The 25,197-nt window shown below is 36.2% G+C and overlaps 1 protein-coding gene across 1 annotated transcript in view; it reads right to left on the bottom strand.

Moving 5' to 3' along the window:
* Positions 1 to 25,197, bottom strand: part of GREB1L (GREB1 like retinoic acid receptor coactivator) — a 289,801-nt gene that overhangs the window by 134,788 nt on the left and 129,816 nt on the right. Inside the window, exon 2 of the mRNA XM_054583433.1 lies at positions 14,107 to 14,205. The gene's annotated coding sequence lies outside the window, so the exon portion shown is untranslated. The remainder of the gene's footprint in view (positions 1 to 14,106; positions 14,206 to 25,197) is intronic.

Below are 25,197 nucleotides of genomic sequence, written 5' to 3'. Positions count from 1 at the left end.
GTTTATATAAACCAGGAAAAATAGTTGGAAAAAACCCTAAAGGACATTCATTTATTTTTATGTCACATAAACAAACTTTGGCACTAATAACAATATTCAGGAAAACAAATTTCTTAACCTACTACATGACATTTTTAAATAAAGTTTTCCTTAGAGAATCAACAAGAATAATTGATTCACCACAGAGGAAATATTCAACCTGCATTAAATATTTATTCAATGCAATAGGTTGGTAGGTCTATTTAGACATCAAAGAAGAAATAGTTCCTGCCTGGTAGGAATCAGGTCTTGAGAGAATTGAATGGAGATGAGAAGCAGTTCCTCAAGTCATAACCTTATATTTAAAATGACAATGCTAAAAATTGAAGATGTGCTATAAAATGTATATTACTACTTTGAAATCTTGATACAAAGTGATACTTAGGACAGTATTAATTTTAACAAGGTTAGACAGGATAAGCAACTTGATTTTTCTTTTTTTCAAAAATTTTTTGATTTATTTTTTTACTTTTAAATCATGTTTATTCTACTACAGTTGTCTCAATTTTCCCCCTTTGTCCTCCTCCACCCATCCCACCCTACCCCCCTCACCCACAGTCAATTCCCACTCTGTTGTTCATGTTCATGAGTCATTCATACATGTTCTTTGTTTAGTTCCTTCTTCTTCTTTCCACTATTGTCCTCCTTCCCTATCCCCTCTGGTCACTTTCAGTCTGCTCCATGTTTCCTTGCCTGTGGTTTATTTTGTTCATTAATTTATTGTGTTGAATTGATTCCACTTATAGGTGAGATCATATGGTATTTGCCTTTCACCAACTGGCTTATTTCACTTAGCATAATATTCTCCAGTTCCATCCATGATGTCACAAAAGGTAGGAGATCTTTCTCTCTTTCTTTTTTTAAAAGCAGATTGATTCTATTTATTTACATTTTTAAATGTCAAGATCCATTATAAAAAAAGCCAAAAAAATTTAAATCCATTATAAAGTCTCAGCAATTAAAACAACATGACACCAGCACAGAAATAATCTAGTAGATCAATGAAATAAAATAAGCATTCTAGAAACAAATGTATATAACTGTCTAACAGTGTAATATATGATTAAGTTGATATTTCAAATCGATGGGGAAAATAAGGCTTATTCAACAAATAAGGTGCATGGACCACTATTACTTGAAATAAAACAAATATTTCACACATTATACAAAAAATATTCAGGTGAGTTAAAAATCAATATGTAAAATCTAAGGAGTTTTAGGAGAAAATTCAAAATAATATTTTTCTTACCTTGAAGTAAAATATTCAAACCCAGAAGCTATAAAGTAAAATATTGCCAATATGACTATCTTAAACATTTAAGACTATGTAGAAATAGACATATAAACAAAGTTAAAGGACAAGTACTGGAATAGGAAAGTATTTGCAACACATCTAAAACAGGGTTAATAGGTTTGGGTTTTTTTCTTAGGGCAAAAATTCTACAAACCTTTAATCAAAAAATGGATAAAGAATACCAAAAAGTCTTTTAAAGCTTTTTAAAAATAATAGAAATAGGCAAGAAATATACAAAACAGGTTTAGTTACAACAAGTAAAAAGTAACAATTAAAATAACACATCACTGTCATGATCAGATTACTAAGTATTAAAAATATTGGTAATATCAAGTATTGGTGACTGTGAAAGGAACTGGGTATTCATAGACTCTTTTTCTAACCTTCTGAAAGCAGTCCCTTTGCATATCTTGCAATGCTGGTTTGGTGGAGATGTATTCTTTTAGCTTTCTTTTGACAGGGAACCTTCTTATTTCACCTTCCATTTTAACTGAGAGCCTTGCTGGGTAGAGCAGTCTTGGGTGCAGGCCTTTGGTTTTCATGACTGGGAATAGTTCTTGCCGTTCCCTTCAGGCTTGTAGTGTTTCTGTTGAGAAGTCAGCTGCTAGCCATATCGGGGTTTCCTTATAAGCTACTACCTCTTTCTCCCTTGCTTCCTTTAGGATTCTCTCTTTGTCTCTGATATTTGCCATTTTAATGATGATGTATCTTGGAGTAGGCCTCATTGGGTTCCTTTTGAATGGGACCCTCTGTGCTTCCTGGACTTGTGTGACTTTTTCTCTCCTCCAATTAGGGAAGTTTTCCATCATTACTTTTTTAAACAGGTTCTCTATCCCTTGCTACTCTTCTTCTCCTCTGGTATCCCTACTATATGGATATTATTACGTTTCAGGTTGTCCTGCATTTCCCTAAATGCCTCTTCATTCTTTTTGAGTCTTTTTTCATTTTCTTGATCTTTCTGGGAGATTTTTTCTACCTTGTCCTCCAGCTCACTGATTCGATCCTCTGCTTCATCTAGCCTGCTTTTGATTCCTTCTACTGTGTTCTTCAATTCAGAAATTGTATTCTTCATTTCCTCTTGTGTCTTATTGGTAGTTTCTATGTCCTTTTTCATGCTGATATAGTTTTCAGTAAGTTCCTTGTAGTTTCCCTGTAGTTTTTGGTAATTCTCTCTGAGCTCACTGAGTTCATTGAGCTTCCTTGGAACCACTGTTTTGTACTCAATATCTGATAGTTTACTTACCTCTTTTTCACTTAGTTCTCTTTTTGGGGATTCCTCCTTTCTCTTTGACTTGGGGGTGTTTCTTTGTCTTCCCATTATTTATGGGGCACTTCTCGTTTGCTTCTGGTTCTTAAATTGATCTGTCTTCATTTCCTGACTTTGTGGTGTGAACTTCTATTGCAGGAAACTGCTAGTTTTTTTCTCTCTGGATCTGCCTCTGATGATGTTAGATGTTGACATTGTCTGACCTTAGGCAGTCTGTTCAAGACTTCCAGGAATCTACTGTCTGTGGCTGTCTCCTTCAGCTATTAATCTAGTCCCTCTGCACTCAGTAGGCTGGTTTAGAGACACCACAGGGCATGGCTGAGTCCCTCCTGGGGGTGGGGATATTGTGTCCTCTAACGCTGCTGCCGCTGCTCAGAGAAGTGGTCTGCCTAAGCAAGATGGCTTCTGCTATCTGGCGGATGAGTCAGCATTGGGATCCCCTCAGCTACTCTCTCAGTTCTCTCCCCAAAGCCTCCTTCACCAGTCTCTCCTCAGGCGTCTCCAGCCCACTCTGACCTCTCTTTGGCTGGAGCCCAGGGTAAGTGGCTGCAAATAAAAATTTATGCGTTGTCCCTTTTAATGGCTCTTTGTGTTTCCAACCACTTATCTATGGCAAAGAGCAATCCTGCCGCTTTTCACAGCTCAGCTGTTATCTGCATACTTTTTGGGCTCTGGTGCGGTAGGCTGGAGATCCCCACTTATGGTTTAGACCCTGCTCTTCTTAGGGGGATTCAACTGGCCGTTTCAATATCCCTCTGGTGCCGCCGCCTGTGGGTACCCCGCCTGCCTCCTTACCAGTTAGGTTGTGCTAAAGCTGATTGTTCTCTATGTCTGAGGTTATAAGGTTCCTCTTTCACTATTGTTCGGTTGTTTGTTCCAGATGATTTCTCCACATTTGTAATTCTAGGTTGGTCCTGGGAGGAGATCAGTGTGACTTCCACTTATTCCTCCACCATGTTGGTTCTTTCATATTCAAATTTCTGATTTTTCTATTTCAATGTTCAATGCCTGTAGTTACTAACTCTTCTACTCTACATGTACTTCTCATCGATCTTCTTTGAGCCTGTTTCCTTACCCATAAAATGGGAGATAAAAGTAATATGTTTCTAGATTGAAAGTACTATGATGATAATGCGAATGGGAAAGTGATCCCATTCGCAATAGCAACAACAAAACTACACCCAGGAATCATTCTTCATGACATAAATGTGATAACATCATTTTCTAAGTTGTCAAACTTTATGTAGGTGATCTAAGTGAAAACTTACTAAAAGAATATGCTAGGTTTCCTAAAGAGATGCCTAATCACTGTAAAAATATCTTTCTCAAACAAAATAATAAACGACACATTTCCAATCAAAGTATCAGTAGAATTTTTGGGGAGCATCATTAAAACATCCATAAATTCATAAGAAAGCTCAAAGAAAAGATGGAAAAAACTTTTCCAAAAAGATTTTAAGAGGAGGTGAATCAAAATAAATGTTCAATCATGTTACAAAGAAAGAGCTTCTGGCCACATGACAATCATGTTACTAAATTCAGTGAACACATTTCAGTTCTCATCTAAGATGCTCTCTTGGTAGATTTCTTGAAACTTTCTTTCCTTCTACCGGACTTCATCTCACAAGTTTTCAGGATTTCCTCCTTCCCTATGTTGCTGCTCAATTTCCTCTGCACTCCCATAATACAATGTCCAGCAATGAAATGTTGGTGTTCACAGGGTTTTGTCTGTGGTGGCCATCTTCCAAGGTGGCCCCAATGATTTTCACTTCCTGAGTAACCTCTCCCATGCTGAATCAGGTCTGACTTGTGTGATCAATAAAATATTGAACAAGTGACTGTGTGATTCCCAAGGTCATAAAAAAATGTTGCAGTTTCTGCCTTGGCCTCTTAGATCACTTGCTGTAAGAGAAGGCAGTCATCATACTGTAAGGACACTTAAGCAGCTCTATGGAGGGGTCCTTATGGGTAGGAACTGAGGCCTCTTGCCAGGAGCCAGCACCGACTTGCCTAATTGTTTTCCTTGCCTCCTCTCTGGCACCCTTCAATCACTTATCTGCATTACAGTGCAAATATAAGCATGTCAACTCTTTGCTAAAGCCTTTCATGATTTTATATTGGTCTGAGAATAAAAATCAATATTGTAAATATCCTTGCCTATCTCTTCAGACTTAGCTTGCTTTGTTTTCTTCCTAAACACTATGCTTCAGCAATGCTGACCAACCTTTAAATACTTATGCTCTCTCTGCCTGTAATACAATCCATCTTATCTTTTACTTTTAGCTAGTTAAATCTCCTCCATTCTTTTTTAAATTCTTTTTTATTGTATTTTTTTTCCATTATCATTTACCTCCTTCAACCTCCACCCAACCCCTCCCCCAAAAATCCCCACATTGTAGTCCATGTCCATGAGTCCTTTTTCTTTTTTGCTCCATCCCCCTACCCCTTAACTCCTACTCACCCCCCTCCGCTCCCTATCTATGAATCTGTCTTTATATGACAGCTGTCAGCCTGCTCCTTATCTATGAATCTGTCTTTATTTTGCTTGTTAGTCCAGTTTGTTCATTAGAATCCACATATGAGTGAAATCATATGGTATTTGTCTTTCTCTGACTGGCTTACTTCACTTAACATAATGTTCTCCAGGTCTATCCATGCTGTTGCAAAGGGTAAAAATTTCTTCTTTTTTATGGCCAAGTAGTATTCCATTGTGTAAATATCCCATAGTTGTTTTATTCACTCATCTACTAATGGATACTTGGGCTGCTTTCAAATCTTGGTTATTGTAAACAATACTGCAATGCACATGCGGGTACTTACATTCTCTTGGATTACTGTTTTGGGTTTCTTTGGATAAATTCCCAGATATGCAATCACTGGGTCATAAGGCAGTTCCATTTCTAATTTTTTGAGGTATTTCCATACTGCCTTCCACAGTGGCTGCACCAATCTGCATTCCCACCAACAATACAAAGGGGCTCCCCTTTCTCCACACCCCCTTCATTCTTTAGATCTCAGTTCAAGCACTGCTCCCTTAATTCCTTCAGCCCTTTGCTAAAAGCCCTCATAGAATCTTATTCATCTCCTTTCTAATAATTCAGTCACTTTGAAGCTATATAATTTGTATCATCAGTTGATTGATGTTTGTCTTTCTCATTAAATCCATAAGTTAGGCATGAAGGTAGGGACTACGTTTTTCTGTTTTGCCTATTATGAAATCATAGAACCTACTGTTATGTCCTCCTACCCAGTAGGCATTCAAAATATTGTTTGAATAATTTTATAATTTAAAGTGTAGGCTGGCACAAGAATGAGAAACTCCTTGGTAACAGTCCTAAACCACTTTATATTATCTATAAGAATTAATATATGGCAATTGAGGCATTTAAAATAAAGAGAAGAAATTATTCATTTAATGATATTGAAATAATGGTTAACAATTTAAAATGTAACAGCTAATTAAAACTTATATTAAACACTAGTAATAAATTCCAGGGAGAAAAATATTAAATATCTATACCTAAATACATTTACATGCCCACCCATATCAAACCACATAAAAACTAAGAGGAAGCAGAACTGAAAATTTATTGTACTGATATTTATCAGGTATCAAGATTTATTATAATATCATAGTGAGAAATTAGCTTTCTAAGCCTATAAATCACAAAGAATGGATAGGCAGATTTGATTGTTTCTAGCTAATAAAAAAGTTAATGTCTATTATGATTATAATAAAGTAAAACATTAATTCCTCCACCCTTGGGAACAACTTAATATCCCATTAATAGGAAAAGAATTAAGCACATTATAGTAACATTAATAACCACTAGCATTTAATGAACACCTACCATGTACCTCACATACATGTTCTCACTTGACTCTCACAAATTCATCCATAATGGAATACTATGAAGCTATAAGAATCATATTTTTGACATAGAATATATACATAATATATGAAATGGAAAATGTTATAAAACATTATAGGTTATTTCATTTTATACATAAAACAATATATAATGTGCAACATGGTGACAATAATTAATAATACCATATTGTATATTTAAAGGTTTCTAAGAGAGTAAAGAAAAGTCCTCATCACAAGGAAAAACAAATTTTATAACTATGTATGGTGATGAATGTTACCTAGATTTATTGTGGTAACCATTTTGCAGTATATATAACAAATATCAAATCATTATGTTGTACACCTAACTGATATATGTCATTTATACCTCAATTAAAAGAAACCAATATGGTCCCATTTCTTTAAGGAAAAAAACACATACATAACATAAAAGGACAGAGATAAATCCAAGCAGCATGATATAAATCACAAAAACAGTGATGTGATTACAGAATGTATTATTTTTCTTTATACTTATTTTTATTTTCAATTTTCTAAAATAAAATTTTATATACATTGCAAACTTAATTAAGCCCTATATTCTTTTATTATTATCATCATCACTATTATTATTTTAGATGACTTTGAATATTTGGTAGTTATGAGACATTAAATTTCTCATTTGACAAGTAGCATAACACCTTTTCACATTGTAGGTTTATTGTAGGTAAATGTACAGTGATACATAGTTTATGCAGAGGCACATAGTAAAGACTACAAATAAATACAACTTGCTTTTAATATGCCTGCAGATATCATTTTTACTATCATAAGACAGTGAATTTTTAAATGTATTTATAATAACTTGCTTATATGGAACTTTGAAAAAAAATCTCCATAACAATATAGGAAGTAGTCCAAACTGATAACTCTTAAGATGAAACAAAAATTTCATGACCAGTGTTTGAAAACTTTCATTAATTATCTTTCTGTGTCTATTCAGACTTATCTCTCATTATACCCCAACATGGAACCTATTTCTACCAATTAGATTTTGTTGCTGGTTTGCTACAAATAAGCCCACATCCGTCTCATCGCCTTTGTTCAAGTTGTCTGTCTACTCCTCACTTAACTTTTCAGCCAGTCCTAATCCATTTCTTACTTTGCTTTCTCTTATCTTTATTATTTTAACCCCCACAACACCTAGCACAGTTCTAAGTGTACAGCTGGCATGTGAGACATTATGATATAACAAATATTTTCAAGGTAAAATCTACCAATATTGAATCAGCATGGAAACTTTGCCTCTGTGGGTACTTAGAATATTTTTATTTTAAGGATTAAAAAAATTCTTCCTTTTATATTTTTTGAGTAGATAATATGCTTACCTGATTAAAGATCTAGCAGTAGAAAAGAATATGTAATAGAGAGTGTTTCTTCCAACTCCTGTCCCAGTCTCCTGTCACAGAAAACCACTTTCATTGGTTTTTAAAATATATATACTTAAGATTTTCTGAATGCATATATGAGTAAAGATAAACACAATCACTCTTTTGGACATTGCTATTTTAAGTTTAAAAAATATTTTGGAGAGCTCTCTACATAAGCATGTAAAAATCTTCCTCATTCTCTTTAGTGGCTTCATAAAATTCCCAGGCATGTATATACCATGATTAGTTTAAACTAGTCCCTTAATGTCACAAAATTAATTTCCAATATTTGTTATTACTGAAGATACTGGAATAATCAACTCTGCATTGATTAATACACACTAATTTAGCACTTGTCAGTTAAATGCCTAAGAAGTGAAATTGCTGGGTCAAAAGGACATATGCAGTTTTAATTTTGTTAATATTGCCAAACTGCCCTGTTGTTTTTGTTTGTTTTGTTTTAGCAGACACAAAGCAGTCTTCATTTCATCCATACATTAGAAACATTTCAAATTACAGTTCAGCTCCTCTAAGGTCTACATCAAGTGGTAAAATGCCAAGAGCACAGAAAACTGGGTTGGAGGGAATTCTGGTTATGTGGCACTAGGTGAGGGTTGAACTAAGGGTTGAATTAATTTACACTCCCATGAGCAATTTATGTATCCCCACACCTTCAACAATATAGAATATTATCTACTTTTGAATCTTTGTCAATCTCAATTGAATCTTTGAATCTTTGACAGATGAAAAATGATATCTCAATGTAGTTTTAATCTGCATTTTTCCCACTATCAATGAAATAATACCTTTTCAAATGTTTAAAAGTTCTTGAATTTCAAGCCCTGACTGGTGAGCTCAGTTGGTTGAGCATCATCCTGCAAAGAAAAAGGTTGCCAGTTCAATTCCTGGTCAGGGCACATGCCTGGTTTGTGGGCCAGGTCCCCAGTTTGGGTGCGTACAAGAGGAAACCCAACTGATGTTCCTTTCACACATCAATGTTTCTCTCCCTCTCTTCCCCATCTCTGAAAATAAGTAAATGAAAAAAAATCTTTAAAAAAAATTCCTTGAATTTCATTCTTGAAATATCCAGTCTTTATCCATTTGGTTGTTGGTTTTATACTTGATTTGTAGAATCTCTTTATGTATTAAGGAATTTTTTCCTTTGTGTATATGAGTTGCAACATTTTCCCTAGTTCGCCATTTTGCCTTTTGGCTTTGTTATGGTGTTAGTTATTTTTCCATGAAGTTTCAATTTTCATATAATTATATTTATTAAATTTTTAAATGTCAAGTGGTTGCATCAAAACACAGATCTCACTTTACCTGTTTAAGTAATCTACATTAATCACTGTTATATTTCCCAGAGGCACTAAGAAAGCAAAGAAGTGGAATAGAAGGGGAGAGAGGTAAGAAAAACAAATCTATCTAAACAAACAGAATCCCAAAATATTTTTTTTCAGTTTAAAACATGGATTCTATAAACAAAATAGAAACAAAGGCAGGGATATATAAAACAGACTGACAACTCTCAGAAGGGAGGGGGATTAGCCATAGAACAATTATACATAACCCTTGGAAACAGACAACAGTGTGTGATGGCCAAAGGGAAGGGGCGCGGTGAGGGCTGGGTGGAGATGGGCAGAGGTGGGGAAAATGGGTACATCTGTAATAGTGTCAATAATAAATAAAAAAAAATTCTAAGGCTTTTTCAGTTTATTGATCATTTTGTAAGGGGAACAAAATAAGTATTTCCACCCTACCCTACCCACTCTAGCTTTTGCAAAGGACATAAACACAGACACAGACACACATAGACACACACACACGCATGCATGCACGCACAACAGGAGAAGATTGGAGATGGAGAATGGACAGGTGAGTCTGAAGTTTTAGCCAGCCAAAGCCTGGGATGAAGTTTTTGATTTAGTAGCTTCTAATCCTAGAGGAAATAGAAAGAATATCTTTTCAGCCATTCTTTTTCTAAATTTTGGACTTTAAATTAGTCTAAAGTTTGGAATTTAAAGAGCTGCATACTTCTGTTAGAGGTGGGAAGACCTTGTACAAAAAAGAAAAATCAAATATGGTCTTTTCCAAGCAAGGATATTAATGAATTTTCCCCCTCCACACCCCAAATTCCTACTACCTATGCTTCCCCAACATACTACAAATGTTCTACCTTCTTTAATCCTTGCCTGAAAAACATGAGATCCAATCAGTTGTTTGTTATTGTCTTTGCTGATGACTCCTACATCTGTATGATTGGCTCTTAAGTTTTTTCTGAGTTGCTGCTGTCCCCTTGACCTCCATAAGTCAACTCAACATGCTCCAAAATATGTCCATAACAAAACTCATTATTCTTAGAGTAAAAGCTATCCCTATTTCCTGATTTCATTATTTTCATTGAATCACTTAGAAAGTACTGTGAAATGTGCTAGGAAGGATGATAAAGGCAGTCCCTAATCTCAAAGGGATCCCGATCTAGAGGTGAAGACACATCGACAAATGTGCAAATATTCACTAGATGTAGGAACAAAGTACTATAAAAGCAGAGAGAATGTAGTAATTCTGTTAGGAGAAATAAAGAAAATATCAGACAAGAGAATACATTTGGATGGCTTTAAAGGATACATCAAACAATTAGGAGGACCTCATACCAACAGAACAGAATATTAAAGGTATGGTGTATCTTAGAAATACTGCGTTCACTGTTGGGGGTGGGAGATTGAGTTGCAGGAGAATAGAAAAGTAGGCTGGGGTCAGTCTGTAAGGGACCTTAAATGCAAAATCAAAATTTTAAATGTAATCCTAAAAGCAGGAGAAAGCCAATGGAAGTTTTCAAAAAACAAATTAACATAATAGAGTTTTTTAAAATAGAAGGTAACTCTAAGGATGCTATGAAAATTGAATTAGAAACCAGATCAAAGATTTCTGCAAGAGTCTAGAAAAAGGTGAAGGGATTGCACATCATTGGGGGTGAAAGAAACAGAGAAGAGATGCCCTTTTGGTAGGCATTTAGAAATGGAGGACTCCAGCTAGAGGTAGGGACTGAACAAACAGACCCTGGAGACAGACAGCTGCCACAAAGATAGATGATATCAGTAGTGGTGAGGTTACCTAGGAATTGCCTCTGTAGACAAAGGATGTGGAGTAAGAAGGTCAAGCAGGGAAGTCTGAGAAACACTGTCACTAAAGAGTAAAAAAAGGAAGATGAAAACCCAGAGCAGAAGATGGAGAAGATGCAGGAAGAAAACCAGAAATTAACAGGCTTGCGAAAGTCAAGAGACAAGAGAGTTTGGAGGAATGAGACGTGGTCAACATTTTCAACAGGTAAGAGAGGTAAAATAGGATCAAGAATGAAAATGTGTCATGGCATGTAGCATTTACTCTTTCAAGAAGTGTGGTGAACTAGGGTGGTATTAAGTTGGTAGCTGTATGAAAAAGAGTAATTAATTAGAAGGAGGGATGATTAAAGGGTAAGGTTCTTCCCTCAAAGAAAACAGATGGTACAGAGGAGAGGAGATGATTAATGGGAAAAGACCCTAGAAGGGATAAGAAGGTAGAGAGGAAATGGATGGAAGCCACACATGGATGGCAGAACTACAAGGTAGGAGTCTGGGTCCCTGATGATATCAGAGATGCTTTATCAGCCTTAGAAATTTGCCTCCAAACTTTGTTTACGTGGGGAAGAAATAAACTTCCAACTTGCTGTTTGGTGTGTCCTGTCATTGCAGACACATGTAACCCTAACTACCTTGTAGAGAAGGGTGTTGAAAAAATAGGCAAGCACCTCTCTGAAATAGCATAGGATGTTCAGAAGACAAGACCAACCTGGTACTACTAGACTACTACTAGTGAGAGAGGGAGTGGTAGGAAAGGAAGATGAAAATGTAGGCCCAGGTGTGAGGAGTTGAGACTGGATTCTGTAGATAAAAAGTAGCCACAACAAAAATGTGTTAAGCAAAGGAATGACATGTTCCCATTGGGCTTTGAATAGATTCCTCTAGTTGCAGGCTGGAAGTGGATCTTTAGGAACTGGTGACTACTGACAGGAGAAGGTGATTCACGATGAAGCCTAGGTCTCTGCATTGCTTTTCTCTTCCCCTCTCTGTTAGTACCCAATTCAAGCATACCATTCATTACCTCACGCATTCATTCAACAGATATTTTTTGAGTGCCTCTTCTGTGCTAGGTCCTGCAGATACAATGGTGAACAAGCTAGAAATGGTCTTTGTCTTCAAAGATCTTAGTTAAGGATACCAGTGCTGAAAGTGTCATATGTTGTATCTCATTTAATCATCAGAACACCCTAAAATATAATTATTATTGTTGTCCTGATATTTCAGGTGAGGTAACTCAGTCTTACTAAGTTTAATAATTTGCTCAAGGTTGCATGGCTAGCTAGCTGATAATTGGTGGTGCCAGGAATCAGACACAGAATCATCTTACTTCAAAGCATATTTTTAATCACTTGATTAATCACTGTTATCTCTCATGCAATTGCATATGATGTGTTAAGTACTATGGCTAGGAGTACAGTGGTTTGGATTGCTGCAGCTTTCTAACTGGACATTCTTTCTACATTGAGCATGTTCCAGCCAGACGGTTTTTCTAAAATGCAAATTGAGGAGGATGGTGGCTCTTTCTCATATTAAGGGTACTCTGAGGAGGAAGATGAGGTTTTGAATGGAAGGTGATGCATTCAGGTCTTAGATATATTGATTTTGAGATGGCTGTGACATATCCAAATGGTCATGTCCAGCAGTAATTTCATAGATGAATCTGAAGTTGAGGGGGAAGCAGGGTTGGAGTTAAAAGCACTTGGCATCACTAGCCCTTAGAGTTCAGCTGAATCAAGGCAATTACGGAGACTCTTTAGGGGCTTCTAGAAAAGAGAGGAGCACCCTGCTGAGAAAAGAGCAGTGGGGACAGGCCTGAAGAGAATAGAGCAGATTTGGAATAACTGATCAGAGGGAAAGGAAAGGGAATCAGCCAAGGGCAGTTAAAGATACAATTAAGTTGTATTTAGGGTTAGGGTCAGCGAATTTATAGTGATATCAATCTGTGTGGTTGAGAGATTTTCCGCAGTAGTAATCATTAACTCAAAAATAGGAAAACTTGCCAAAATTTTATTTTACTAGTTCTTTTCTCCCAGCCTGACTTAAGGCTTTGCCTGTGAGTTCCCAAAGCATCCTGAATTTACCTTTGACCTGCTAATTAACACTTGACCTATCAGGTTCTACTTAAGTCTATCTCCCTTTGGACTTTGATATCCTAAAAAAGTCCTTTGAGACTTTGAAAACCTGTTTTTTATATCATTTTTATTTCAGTAACCTGCACAGCACTATCTGTACACTTGTTCTATCTCCAGGTTAAACTGTAAGTCTCTGAGGGGCAGCAGCTTTGACTGCACAGTTTTGCAGAAGCATCATCCTAGTTCACTGTCTCACGCACAGTATGTCCTCATTAAACATTTGTGGGATTGGACTGACTTTAATCTGGAAGCTAAAAATCTAGAAATTAACCAACTATCTAATACTATTAAGCAGTGATTTTTTTAAAGCTTTCATACTTGAAATAAACATTCCCTTCTCTTAACCTTTCATTCTCTGCTTTTCATTAAAAGAAAATTGGGCAGTACCACCCTGGTATGTGCCATTTTGTCTTTGGAGTTTGGGCCTTACTGGCAGTTCTATGGACTCTGTGACCATGGATGAGCTACTAAGTATTTCTGGACCTTCTGAGTCCTTGTGAGTAAAACTCAAGTGATTGGATGCGACTATTGCCAATGTCCCTTATCATTCTAAAATCCAAAGAGTCCATGACCTCTGGAAGACCTTTAACCTACACCTGGAAACTACTGCCTTATAAAGAGCAACTAAAACATGGGCTCCATGTTTCATTATTGAAAAACAAGGAAATAAATTCTCTCTCTATAAAATGGAGTTATAATCTACAAAGCACATATCACTTTGAAAATGATAATACAGATACTTAATATTTAATTATTGTTTTGACTGCTGGTTTCAAAGCATTTTATCAGATGCAAGTTTGTTTTTCCATGGAAGGTTTATCCAAAAATCAAATGAAAGGGCACCACAGTTCACTTTGGAAGTAAAAAGAGCAGAAAGCTGGAAAAATATGAAACATCATCTTGCATCTCATATGTACCTTAGTAACACTTTCCTTTTTTTTTAAGATGGGAAATCAAAGAGTGTAAGTGACTTACTCAAGATTACAGAAATACGAAGTTTCAGAGCTGATACTAGTGTCCAGGGCTCCCAGTCATAGACTTCTTTTTAAAACAACCAAATTGGTCAAAAATCTCCTGAAAGACAAAAACAGATGAAGATGAAATGCCAATTGGTTGAGTTTAAACAGAAACTCTACTTTGTTCTTTCCAGGTTCAATAATAAACAACTCTAGTGATTGGTGTAAAAGGCTGGCAGATGAAACATTCTGACTCCTAAACAAAAATATTTGTGTTTTTGCACCACAGTTAGTAAATTAACTGTAAAAATTAAGTAAACTGAATACAAGAAGAATTAGCAAACCCAGCACACAATTTTCCTTCACTCTTTTGGAAGACAGACTGAGAAAAAACAAAACAAAACCAAAAAACGAAATCCCTGTGGTTCTTTTCATTAGCAGTCAGGGTGGTGAGTCCCATTGTAAATCCCACTTATAAAGGCTCACGGCTACCTGCAGAGCCTAGGAGTACCAATCACATTAGTGAAGACACCAGATGACCGAAGGAAGCCAGGAGGGTCTGGGAAAGCTAGTAAACAAAAGGCAGCATTCCAAATGAATGCCATTGCTAGAGTCTGCATTGTAAAATGCCTGGATTTCAGAATCCAAAAGCAGATTTGCTGAAGGCAACAAAAGATTCAAATAAGATACAAAGAACTGCTTTTGACACAGTAAGAAATTATCTTCATTAGATCATCAGGTACTTAAGTATAATTATTTTTGAAAAATTCCACCTAAATTGTGTTTAAAGTAGTGAGGCCTAGAAGAACAGGGACCTAAAAATGGTTCTTGAATAGAATGTGTTCATGACCAAAATTCATGAACCAGCCTTTTTCCCTTTTAATCTTTCTGATATTTTAAAGACCTGTAAAGATTTTAAAATTTGTTACACCCATCATTTCAATTTTACCACTCTGAGCGTGTTACTTTTAAATACAAACCAGAAAAACTCAGATCTCTCCAACTGTAAGTGATTTTTCTTCCACATTGTTGCATCATTTACAAAGAAAGTAAGTAACACTTTAGGTTATGAATTGCCAAAACAAAAAGAAGCAAAACATTAGGCTTTGGTACAAAGTTTAAACTCATAAACAACTTAGATGTTTAATTTTGAAAATGTGGAAGAAAAACCTTTATTTTCATGAGGAGATGGCTGACATTTGTTGTTTTTTGGTTTTCTTTTCTTTTTCGGGGAAGGAGGGTTAGGGGATTATGTTAAATAAATTTAGTAACTTCCAATATTGTTTGCCAGTTTTATTCACTAAGGTATCCATATTGCTAAGTCAAATAACGCTGATGTAAAATGTAAATAATTACTTATTGGAAGTCCTGTAAGAAGACATTGGCACTGACGTGTAATATTCAATCAAATGGTATTCCACTTAACATTTTCAGGTATATATCCTGAAATTTTACAAATGTAATTAGAGACCCCCTTATCAGGAACAGGTAAGCAGATAGACAAAAATGGTTCTGATAATTTAAATAGTCCTAAAAGGCTAAAGCCAAAACTGAGGTATTGTATAATAGTAAGAACCTTTCCCTAGCATTTCTACTTTTTGAAAATTAATTTCTCATCATACCTCCTCAGTTTTGTTTGATTATAATAATCACCCCTCATCAAGAACAAAAATAATTTAGCTCCCACTTTCCCTCTGATACATTATTTTGTCAAATCCTAACAGGGACATACATCTAATGGGGCTGATGTCACCTGGGGCCTTCAGGCTAGGTGAGAACTTTGACTTCATTTGTGCTCAAGTGGAAAAACACTGGAAAGGCTTAATTGGTCTGAACCCTGAAAAACTTTTTGGCTTTACCACTCCTCTAGGTTTAAAATGATGTAATAATAAAATTATAATAAAGTTTAAATTTCTTTTATTATTTACTTAAAAATATAAGTCAGTCTTCCTTGTTTGACTGAGGAAAAAGGAAGTATGGAGATAAAGGGACACGTGGCTGAGCGACATTTCAAGTTGGTTACAGAAGAGCAACCCCCACTCCCACCCCCGCTCACTGCCAGCCAACCACAACCAAAACCTCTCATCCGGAGAAACCCTCCTCAGTGCTGTGGCCTTTCTGGCCTTTTCAGTTTTGTCACATAGAAGGTGGCAGAAATATGCCCCATCAAGTCAGCAGCAGTGTATTTTCTCAGGTAGCTCCTTATTTGCTGACTGCATACTCAGAGTGTCTCCTTTCATTGTCTCATCTGCTCCTTCCCACTCTACTTGATAGCCAAGAGGCAGACCGAGAATGGCCTGACCTTTGGTGCTTCAGTGAAAACAGGCAGGGTTTTGAATCTGAATAAAATCATGCTCTACTTCTTTACAATCATGTGTCTTGTGGTTAGTTATCTCTAAAATGGGGTTAATATCTCCTATCTCATAGAGTAACAGAGAAGGTAATGACATATATTAGGCATACAATAAATGTTATACTCTTCCTTATAGAAATTCTTAACCACAGGAAAAATAATGCTTTTATACTTTATAGAGTTCTTTCATGCAAATTATCTGAGTTAATCTTTATAAGATTACTACATTCATAAGTAGCCAACTACTCAAATGCATTTCCCTGACTCCAGAACCAATGTTTTTTCCCATTGTGCTGCTGTGTGCGGGGTTGTAGTGGTGGAGACCACATGACATTTCTATATCGTAAGCTCCTGTGGGTGGCAGTGGGGAGCACGAGTGGAACTGGCAGGGATCTTATAAGCATGGAAAGGAAGCAAAATATACATATACAATCAAATGAACCCATACCACTTAATAGGTCAACTGCCAATAGGATAAACTGCCCTTGGGCTTCATCAATAAAGTATCCTTTACGAATCAAAAAAAGTCAATGAGAATAAAAATGAAACAATTATAATGTCTTAGGGTCTAGTTCTTTATAGGAATGTGCTCACTTTAGGTCAAAGAAAAACTTATGAAAATAATAGATCTACAAAATATTACATTCCTCTAAGGTTGAGAAAGCTTTCCTAACTGTCATCTGATGCAACCAACATTTAAATTGACCAAAATTTCCTAAACAACACCTTAGAGCTATACTGGGAGTTTTGATATACTTCACTTAATCCTCAAAATAACAATGTGAGATATATATTGTATTCATTACATGAGAATACAGACTCGAGAAAATTGAGTGACTTAACAAAATTTGCAGTGCTGAGGTTCAAACCTACATGCTTTAAACCCTGTGTTTTTCAGGCTAAGTTACACTATGTTCTCTAGAAAAGAATATGTGAAATGGTCCAAGTTATAATCATAATTTTATTTAAAACTCAAGAGAGAATTAATGACTATTTAAGTTGGTTAAACATGAGTTTACTTATATGAATTGTAAAAATCCCTAAATAGAGATTTCTGAGATCAGATTGACACTGAAAAAGAATTGGTTGAAAACAATTTTTTAAAATCTTTGCTCAAGGATATGTTTTTTATTGATTTGAGATGGTGGGGGGAGGGAGAGAGAAACACTGATGTGAGAAACATCTATTGGTTTCCTCCCATATGCTCCCCAACCATGTATGGAACCCACAACCTAGGTATGTGACCTAACCAGGAATTGAATCTGCAGCCGTTTGGTGTAGGGTTTTATAATGCTGTTTTGAACTGTTTGGTATATGGGATGATGCTCCAACCAACAGAGCCACCTGGACAGGGCTGATTTGAAATAATTTTTAAATAATTTCTGTTCTATTATATAAGTCAAACTAAAAGCAACTGGGATTTATACCTCATTCTTATATGATTCTATATAATTAAATAAATTATAACTTTACTATTGGCATTTTTTAAACTTTAAATTTTCTAATATGATAGATTTAAAACTTAACCCAGAATAACAAAGCTTCATCCAAGAATAAGATCTTTACTCTCTGTTATAAACTTTCATTCTATTACCTACCTTGGGAAAATTTTTGTTGAGAAGCAAAATTTAAGGAACCTCCAAATGGAGATAGGTCTGAGGACCAATAGCATAAATTGGAAGACAAAGTACTCTTTAGTTTTGGAAAAAAATTAAGAAACCAAGGGGAATCCTAAGAAGAAACAGCATGAAGAAACAGCAGTCACAGCTATGGATAGAGACAATCTATAGTCAAGTGATGTTGAGTGGGTAAGTCCTGCTGACTTGGGTGATCAGAGAGATCTGAAAGTCATTCTGCTGGTCAGATGGTAAGGATCGAAGTGGTGGAACATGCTGAATGATGAATCAGGAGTCATAGTGGAGAAAGAATAGAAGTGTTCCCATTTTTTTCAGCAACTGCTGCAGCATTTGCTGTATTTGACCTCAATGTAACAAAATAGAAAACCTGATTGCAATGACTACTGATTTTTCCTGATGAAACCTGTGTGGATACTGAGACACCCTTTGAGTTCAGAATCATTTAGATCAGTGTTTTGCACAAAGTCTAATTCAAAAGCTGGATCAGGATTACCTGAAGAATATGATTAATGCATAGATTCCTTATCCTCTCTTTCAGAGGTTTATGAGTCACTGGTTCTAAGGAAGGACTCAGGAACCTGCATTTTGAATAACACAGAAACAATTGCCAGATTTAGCAACCCTAACCCCAGATGATTCTATGACATTAGAGTTTGAAAACCACTTATTTGGATTAAAAAAAGAGGAGAGATTAAAACTGTATATGATTATTAAACAGGATGCTTCTAACAATTAACCAAAGATAAAAAAAGGGAAGAAAACCTTTGCAGTCTGATTTTAGGAGTAGATACTTGTCTACCTTGTGCTTCAATTTCCTCCTTGAGAAAATGTAAACAAACCAATAATGGTACCTACTAACCCCATTGCCAAAGAGGTACTTCAGAGCACAAGAGAGTTAGGAAAGGATATGTTGCTATGACAACAGCAACTTGCTCCTGGGATAAGCATCACATCCACCTCCCACTACTTCTTGGGTGCCTGTGGCCTTTGACCTTTATCTGTTCCTTCCAGGCTGGCCCTATGGAGAAACTGGAGCATTAAAAAAAACTAAACATTGTTTATCAACTAGGTTTTAACTGTAAAACCTTTTTAAAAATCATTTGGAGCACTAAAAACAAACAAGAATTCCAATAACTTCCAAAGAAGTGCTGTTCTCATAAAAATAATTGGGATGGCATTATGCTTAAAAGGCAAAGAAAAACCCCCAGCTCTTCTAGTTTTTGTATTCTACTTTTTCCCTCAAAAATGGCTTCTAATCAAGTTTTAAGTAGTGATAATTGGACTCTGTGATACATGAAGGGTCTGTTTCTTCACATTCATATTGTGGAATGTTCAACTATGTAATAAGAGCCATCTAGTCTGTAAAATTCTGAGCTAAAGGTGGCTGCAAATGATACTCCTATTTCATGGAAAAGTTAGACAAAAAGTTGCAATATTATTAAGTACCAATTATGAAAGTATTTTATTAGAGAATGGATGCCAGAAGGAAGGAGAGTCCTGAGAAATCTGCAGGGATAAGTCCTGATGACTTGCAGTATCCTGGTGGTTAATAAATGGCAGTGCGTCAGAAATCACAGTACTGCTGCTTGAAACATCCTGCTTTGGGTTGCCAAAGTCGGTGTACACCATAAATGGGCACAAATTTAAAAGTTTGTCACATAGAGTTCATGCAAAAATAAATAAATAAATAAATATAATAATGACTCTATGTAGGGGGGACATAGCAGAATTTGTTTGCTTAAGTTTTTTTGGCTTTATCATTGTCATTAGGTCCTGCTGTTTTCCTACTAACAGATGTGTAAAAGGCTGGGCTGAACTTCATCTGATGTCACTCCCAATACAAGGGCTTTATAATGATGTTAAAACAGTCAGGGCTTTTCCTTATTGTAGCTACACAAGTGACTTTACAGAAGGAAGGAAGACACCTGATTCACACGACCAGGCATAGCAAAGGGAGTATGTGAACTTTCAACAAAAGAGGAAGCTTTGTACCAGATGTGAAGAAGCAAAGTTTATTTTTCCATTTAGCTTGTTTATTTAAGTAAGAAGGAAGGAGACTGTGGCTGCTTCCCATTCCAAACTTCTCAGAGAATGACCTTTTTTTTTCCTTTCTTTATAAATGAACAAAGTTGGCTATTGCAGTTTCCAGAGAGATCTGGAAAGGAACCAAGTCACTAATGATTACATTTCATCCGTAGCTAGTTTAACCTTTGAAACCTGCCAATCAACAGAGAAGATCAAGAGGGAAGGTCAATGCAGCCTTGCCCATCTAGCATTCTCTCCCTGTTTAGATGGAAAACGATTTATTAAGGAAATTATTTTAAGAAATGCAAATCAATTATAGAGACTAAAATCAAGGTCTTCCTAAGATTTGTTTAATATCTGAGAACCTCTCAAGTCTTAGATTAGTTTATTTTCTCTTTTAATCATTGTGTATAAGAAGCAGAATGATAGAGCTTTTACATTTAAAACAACATAACCAAAGAAAAACATCTTCTGTCCTTGACTCATCTATATTCTCACATTATTTTGGTCTGACACACCATTTGTTTCTCGACTGAAGATCTTCTTCGTGTATATCCAAAGACACGATGTCTTTTTCACAAACTGTTGAAACATTCCTCTTAATGCTGAAGCTATTATATGTTACTAGCAAATAGTATAAAACACACCACAAAGCAATTACTCATATTTCAATCATATATGCATTATAAAACAGTCCAGGCTACAAAATATTAAATGACTTTCCTCTATTATTCATTTACACATCCATTTTTAAAATCGCGTACTTTCTCTTCTTCCCTCATAATATCTCCTCATCCTGCTTCTTGCAGGAAATGAGAGAATACCACCACTAAGATTAATGGAGCACTGGTTATATATTTTAGGTACAAATGACCCACTATTATGTAGTGCCAGAACAATTTGGCCAGGGTTTAGGAAGAAGAAACACTGAAGATCTTTTCTACTGAATCCATGCAGCTGGTGGTGATAAATCGATTGTTGTCCTTTAATGGAAGAGTGAGAAAGACAAAGAGAGAGAAGCATTTTCTATAACTTGCTATATTTTTTATTAATTAATAAACAGTTTTGTCTTCAAATGTTGTATGTCATCAGGATGAATCACCACCAGTTTTAATTAAAGGCCTCTCAAAAGTTTACTCATTCTGCTAAGAGTGCAAGAGTTGCATAACAAGATGATTTTTCTTTCAGGAAGACAAAATGCAAAATGTTCTCTCTTTATAAAGAAGGCCAAAAGGGGATTGCATCTACTCCCAGACCTTCATTTTCTAGAATTATTTCTTAAACACTTTGTGTATTTCATAAAAATTATCCCTTTATCATCTTCAAAATTCAAACTGAAAATAGAATTCATAATTTATCAAATTTTAGATCCTGCTTGAAACTCAAGACTCCTAAAGTTTGAACTTAAATCTATTCTGAGTTCATGATCAAGTGTGAATTAAAATAAGACTCACTCACTCATCTGACCTTGTCTGTGACTGACAATAATCTGAATCCTGCCCTACAATTACTACATTTCCTTCCAAACTTACGATTACTAACATCAGTTAATACTTAATGCTCAGTTTAAAGATTTTTCCCCCTGCAATCTAGTACTTGATTTTTATTTAGTGTAGCTACCATTTCACAGTAGTGTTGGGGGCCCAGGTAAGTAGGCAAGGAGCGTCTAGAGTGGGATAGTCACTGCAGATCTATTTTAAGGCTCGAATGTAAAAGCGTGCAACTGGTGACACATATTCACAGAGCTACTAAAATAATGCATTATACACAGTGTTAACATTTGATATAATTAATAAATGAACACATGTATATGTACATGTGTGTGCATGCATACAAGTACACAGTAATGCAAGCTTTCAGACATCAGACTCTGGGACACCTCAACTGCCTAGCCTAGACTTGGAAATAAGTACCGAGAAATAAGAGAAAAATACAGTGAGTTAATAAAAGAAATGTAATTGATTTGGATTTCAGTGACAGGGTGACCTTCAAACATGAAGCAAAATAGCAGTTTACCAGCAACATGACACAGATTCCAGCAGAAGTGACAACCTATCTGAAGGTAACAGTCTCCATATCTACAAGAAGTAGGCAGTAAAAACACAAATATGGCTGCTCAGTCTAGTTAGCATAGGAGCAAAGAGCCCTGCACTCAGTACTTCAGTCACTGAGGACACCATTGCATTTCAGGGTAGCACAGTAGCACATCTTTATAATTAGAACCCTGGGTCAGTTAATGTGCACTACTTAAAACAGGGATCCCTAACCTCCAGTCCGCATACTGGTACCTGTCCAGCCTGTTAGGAAACAGGCCACACAGCTGGAGATAAGCTTGAATGTAATGCACTTGAATCATCCCAAAACCATCTCCCCCCACCCATCCCTGGTCCATGGAAAAACTTTCCCATGAAACCGGTCCCTGGTGCCAAAAAAGTTGGGGACCACTGATTTAAAAGACAGTTTTAAGTAATGTATTATAGGAATATATTTCACTAAACTAATAATTTTTTAAAAAATTTTAAGGCTTCAGTTATCTGGAAAATAAAGTTATTTGAAATAACTTTACTATTGTTATGTTTTATGCAATATGTTTTGTCTGTAACTTTCAAAGGCTTTTCTGAATACTGCTTTGTTATGCTTAGAGAGGTTACAAGGAATGTAGTATCTTAAATATTATCACTATTTACACCTAGATTATACAATGAAGTGTTGAATTTTTTAAGGACATCTTTTTACCTTGTTAAAAACTGTGTTTACTAATAGATTGTACTGCAGTCTCTCTTCTTGTACATTATTATAACCAGATACCATTCCTGGCTTGTAATAAGTTTCATCTAAGCTATTATCATGTTATTTTAAAATCTGATGTACTAACTCAGGTATTAAGGTCTTTGAACAGATATGCATGAGGAACAGAAGGAGTTGCTTGAAATAAAAATTTCTGATTCACTAATTACTTGTTGAGTATCACATCATCATAGATGTGATCCACCAGTCTTGGAGAATGTTGAGAAGACAACAGAATAAGATGATTTCACAGTAGCCGAAATCTTTAACTCTCTTTGAAAGTCTTCTGTCACAAGTCAGAAGGGTAATGTCTCTTTTCACCCAATGAGAAAGCTGTTCTCACACGAGCATAATTAATCTTCTGACACCATGACAAAGAAATTCCTTAAAAGGATTTCTCTGATTTCCTCTCAAGACAGAAGATTGTCTTTATCCATCATCTGTTCTTCCTGATCCCTTCTTTTTGAATATCCACATCAGCAGAATTGTCCATCAGAAGAGACAGCAGGAGGGAAATCTCTGCATGACTGATAGGGCCCCAGTGCTCTCCGGGCCTATTTAAGTGCAAGCATCTATTGTTGCAAACTTACTTTACAGCAGTTAAACAAATATAATAGTCACCAATTCAACCATTGTGTAGCTTAGACTTGACTAAAACTAGTAAGTGAAGTTTGCTAATGACAAGGCACTGATTTTGAAGCCAGATAAAAACTCTACAGATAAATTAACCTGATGTCTACTTTAAAAGAAGAAAATTCGCAAGGCCATGCAACAGTAATATATACTGTTGGAAGTGTTAGATGCTATATTGTACATAGAAGAACATTTCCATTTAAAAAAAAACAAGAAAAGTATGGAACTTTTTTTAAAAAAGATTTATTTACTTTTAGAGACAGGGGAAGGGAGGGAGAAAGAGAAGGAGATTAAACATCAATCAGTTGCCTCTAGAATACCCCCAACCAGGGACCTGGCCTGCAACCCAGGCATGTGCCCTGACTAGAAATTGAACCAGCAGTCTGTTGGTTCTCAGGCTGGTGCTCAATCCACTGAGTCATACCAGCCAGGGTGAGAAATCTGGTACTTTTTATCTTCACAGTCCTTTAATACTTGTTATCTACATCATAGATGTTGGGGGGAAAACCACCAAAACTATATATGTTGCCCTCCAAAAATATCAGGTGTTTCAAAGAACAAAGTAGCTCCCAACACTTCCTTAAATTTTTATTTTTCAGACTCATCATAGTAACGTTTTCTCAAAGAGAGATTTAGGTATGTCTATGTCTTGTTTCCCCCATCTGTGAAAACAAAACAAAACAGAGCCCACTTGAGAGCTCCTGTGAGTACCTGCCTTTTCCTTGGGTTGAATGAATCGAACCAGAGCACCATAGGTCAGTTTCAAGTGGAGGAGCAAAGCATAATGGGCAAAGGTCTAATCCATTGAAAATTCAAGCCTGGTTCCATTTTCAAAGCAATCTATGGGAAACAGAAACAAATCTAGAAATCTCACTAAGATTAGTAAGTGCACACCCACTATCAACAGCAGAGGTTACAGCATGCTCTGTGTTCTTTATAGATGCTGCCAAAAAAAGGTCACTGGAGCCCAGATGCCAGGACACATTGACACAATGAGTTCTGTTTGCACCACGATGACCTTGACTACTCAGTTCTGGACCGGCCCTGTGAAAATATTTGTTTATCCTTCCAATCCCCAAACAGTGAAGCTGGCCCTCACACTGGGGCTCCCCTTGGCATGGTTATTAGGACAGACTGCCACTGCCTGACCTATCCTGGGGCTGCTCCTCCAGCTAAGGAGAGCAACTGATGGCTGGCCTATAGCCAGACCCACATGTTGTGCAATGTGGCTTAGTTTTGTTTTTCCTTAAATTACAGAGCTGTATTCGGGATTGATTACCCCTTTCAAGACGGAGGGAAAAAAGAGTTATATCCAGGGTAAAGACATGGGAAAATCCTTGTGGTTAAACAGGGATGCTAAGCATTTTGAATGCAGAATATAACACATAAACATATAACAGTGTTTACATAAACAGAAGCTGGAAACCAACAGAGAATGAGCTAGTAGTGAAAGTAACATGGAAGAGAGAGCAAGCTGACGAATGCAGGGAGACATCCCAGAAGGGACTCTAAAGTGTTCCTTCTCTAGCTCAGGACCCAGAAATCTCTCAAAGGCTCATATCATCAACAACTCCACATTGTTGCTAACAGCGCATTTGTGAAAGGCTGGTCTTCCCAACATGATTGTGTGTGTGTTTGGTGGGAAATGGGAAGCAAGAACTAATCCTTGCCATGT

This window comes from Pteronotus mesoamericanus, unplaced genomic scaffold (genome assembly GCF_021234165.1).
Source record: "Pteronotus mesoamericanus isolate MK-2021 breed Mesoamerican mustached bat unplaced genomic scaffold, CSHL_Meso_final contig_74, whole genome shotgun sequence".
Taxonomy (NCBI): domain Eukaryota; kingdom Metazoa; phylum Chordata; class Mammalia; order Chiroptera; family Mormoopidae; genus Pteronotus; species Pteronotus mesoamericanus.
Note: the sequence above shows the minus strand (reverse complement) of the source record. Positions and strands in the feature narration are given on the sequence as shown.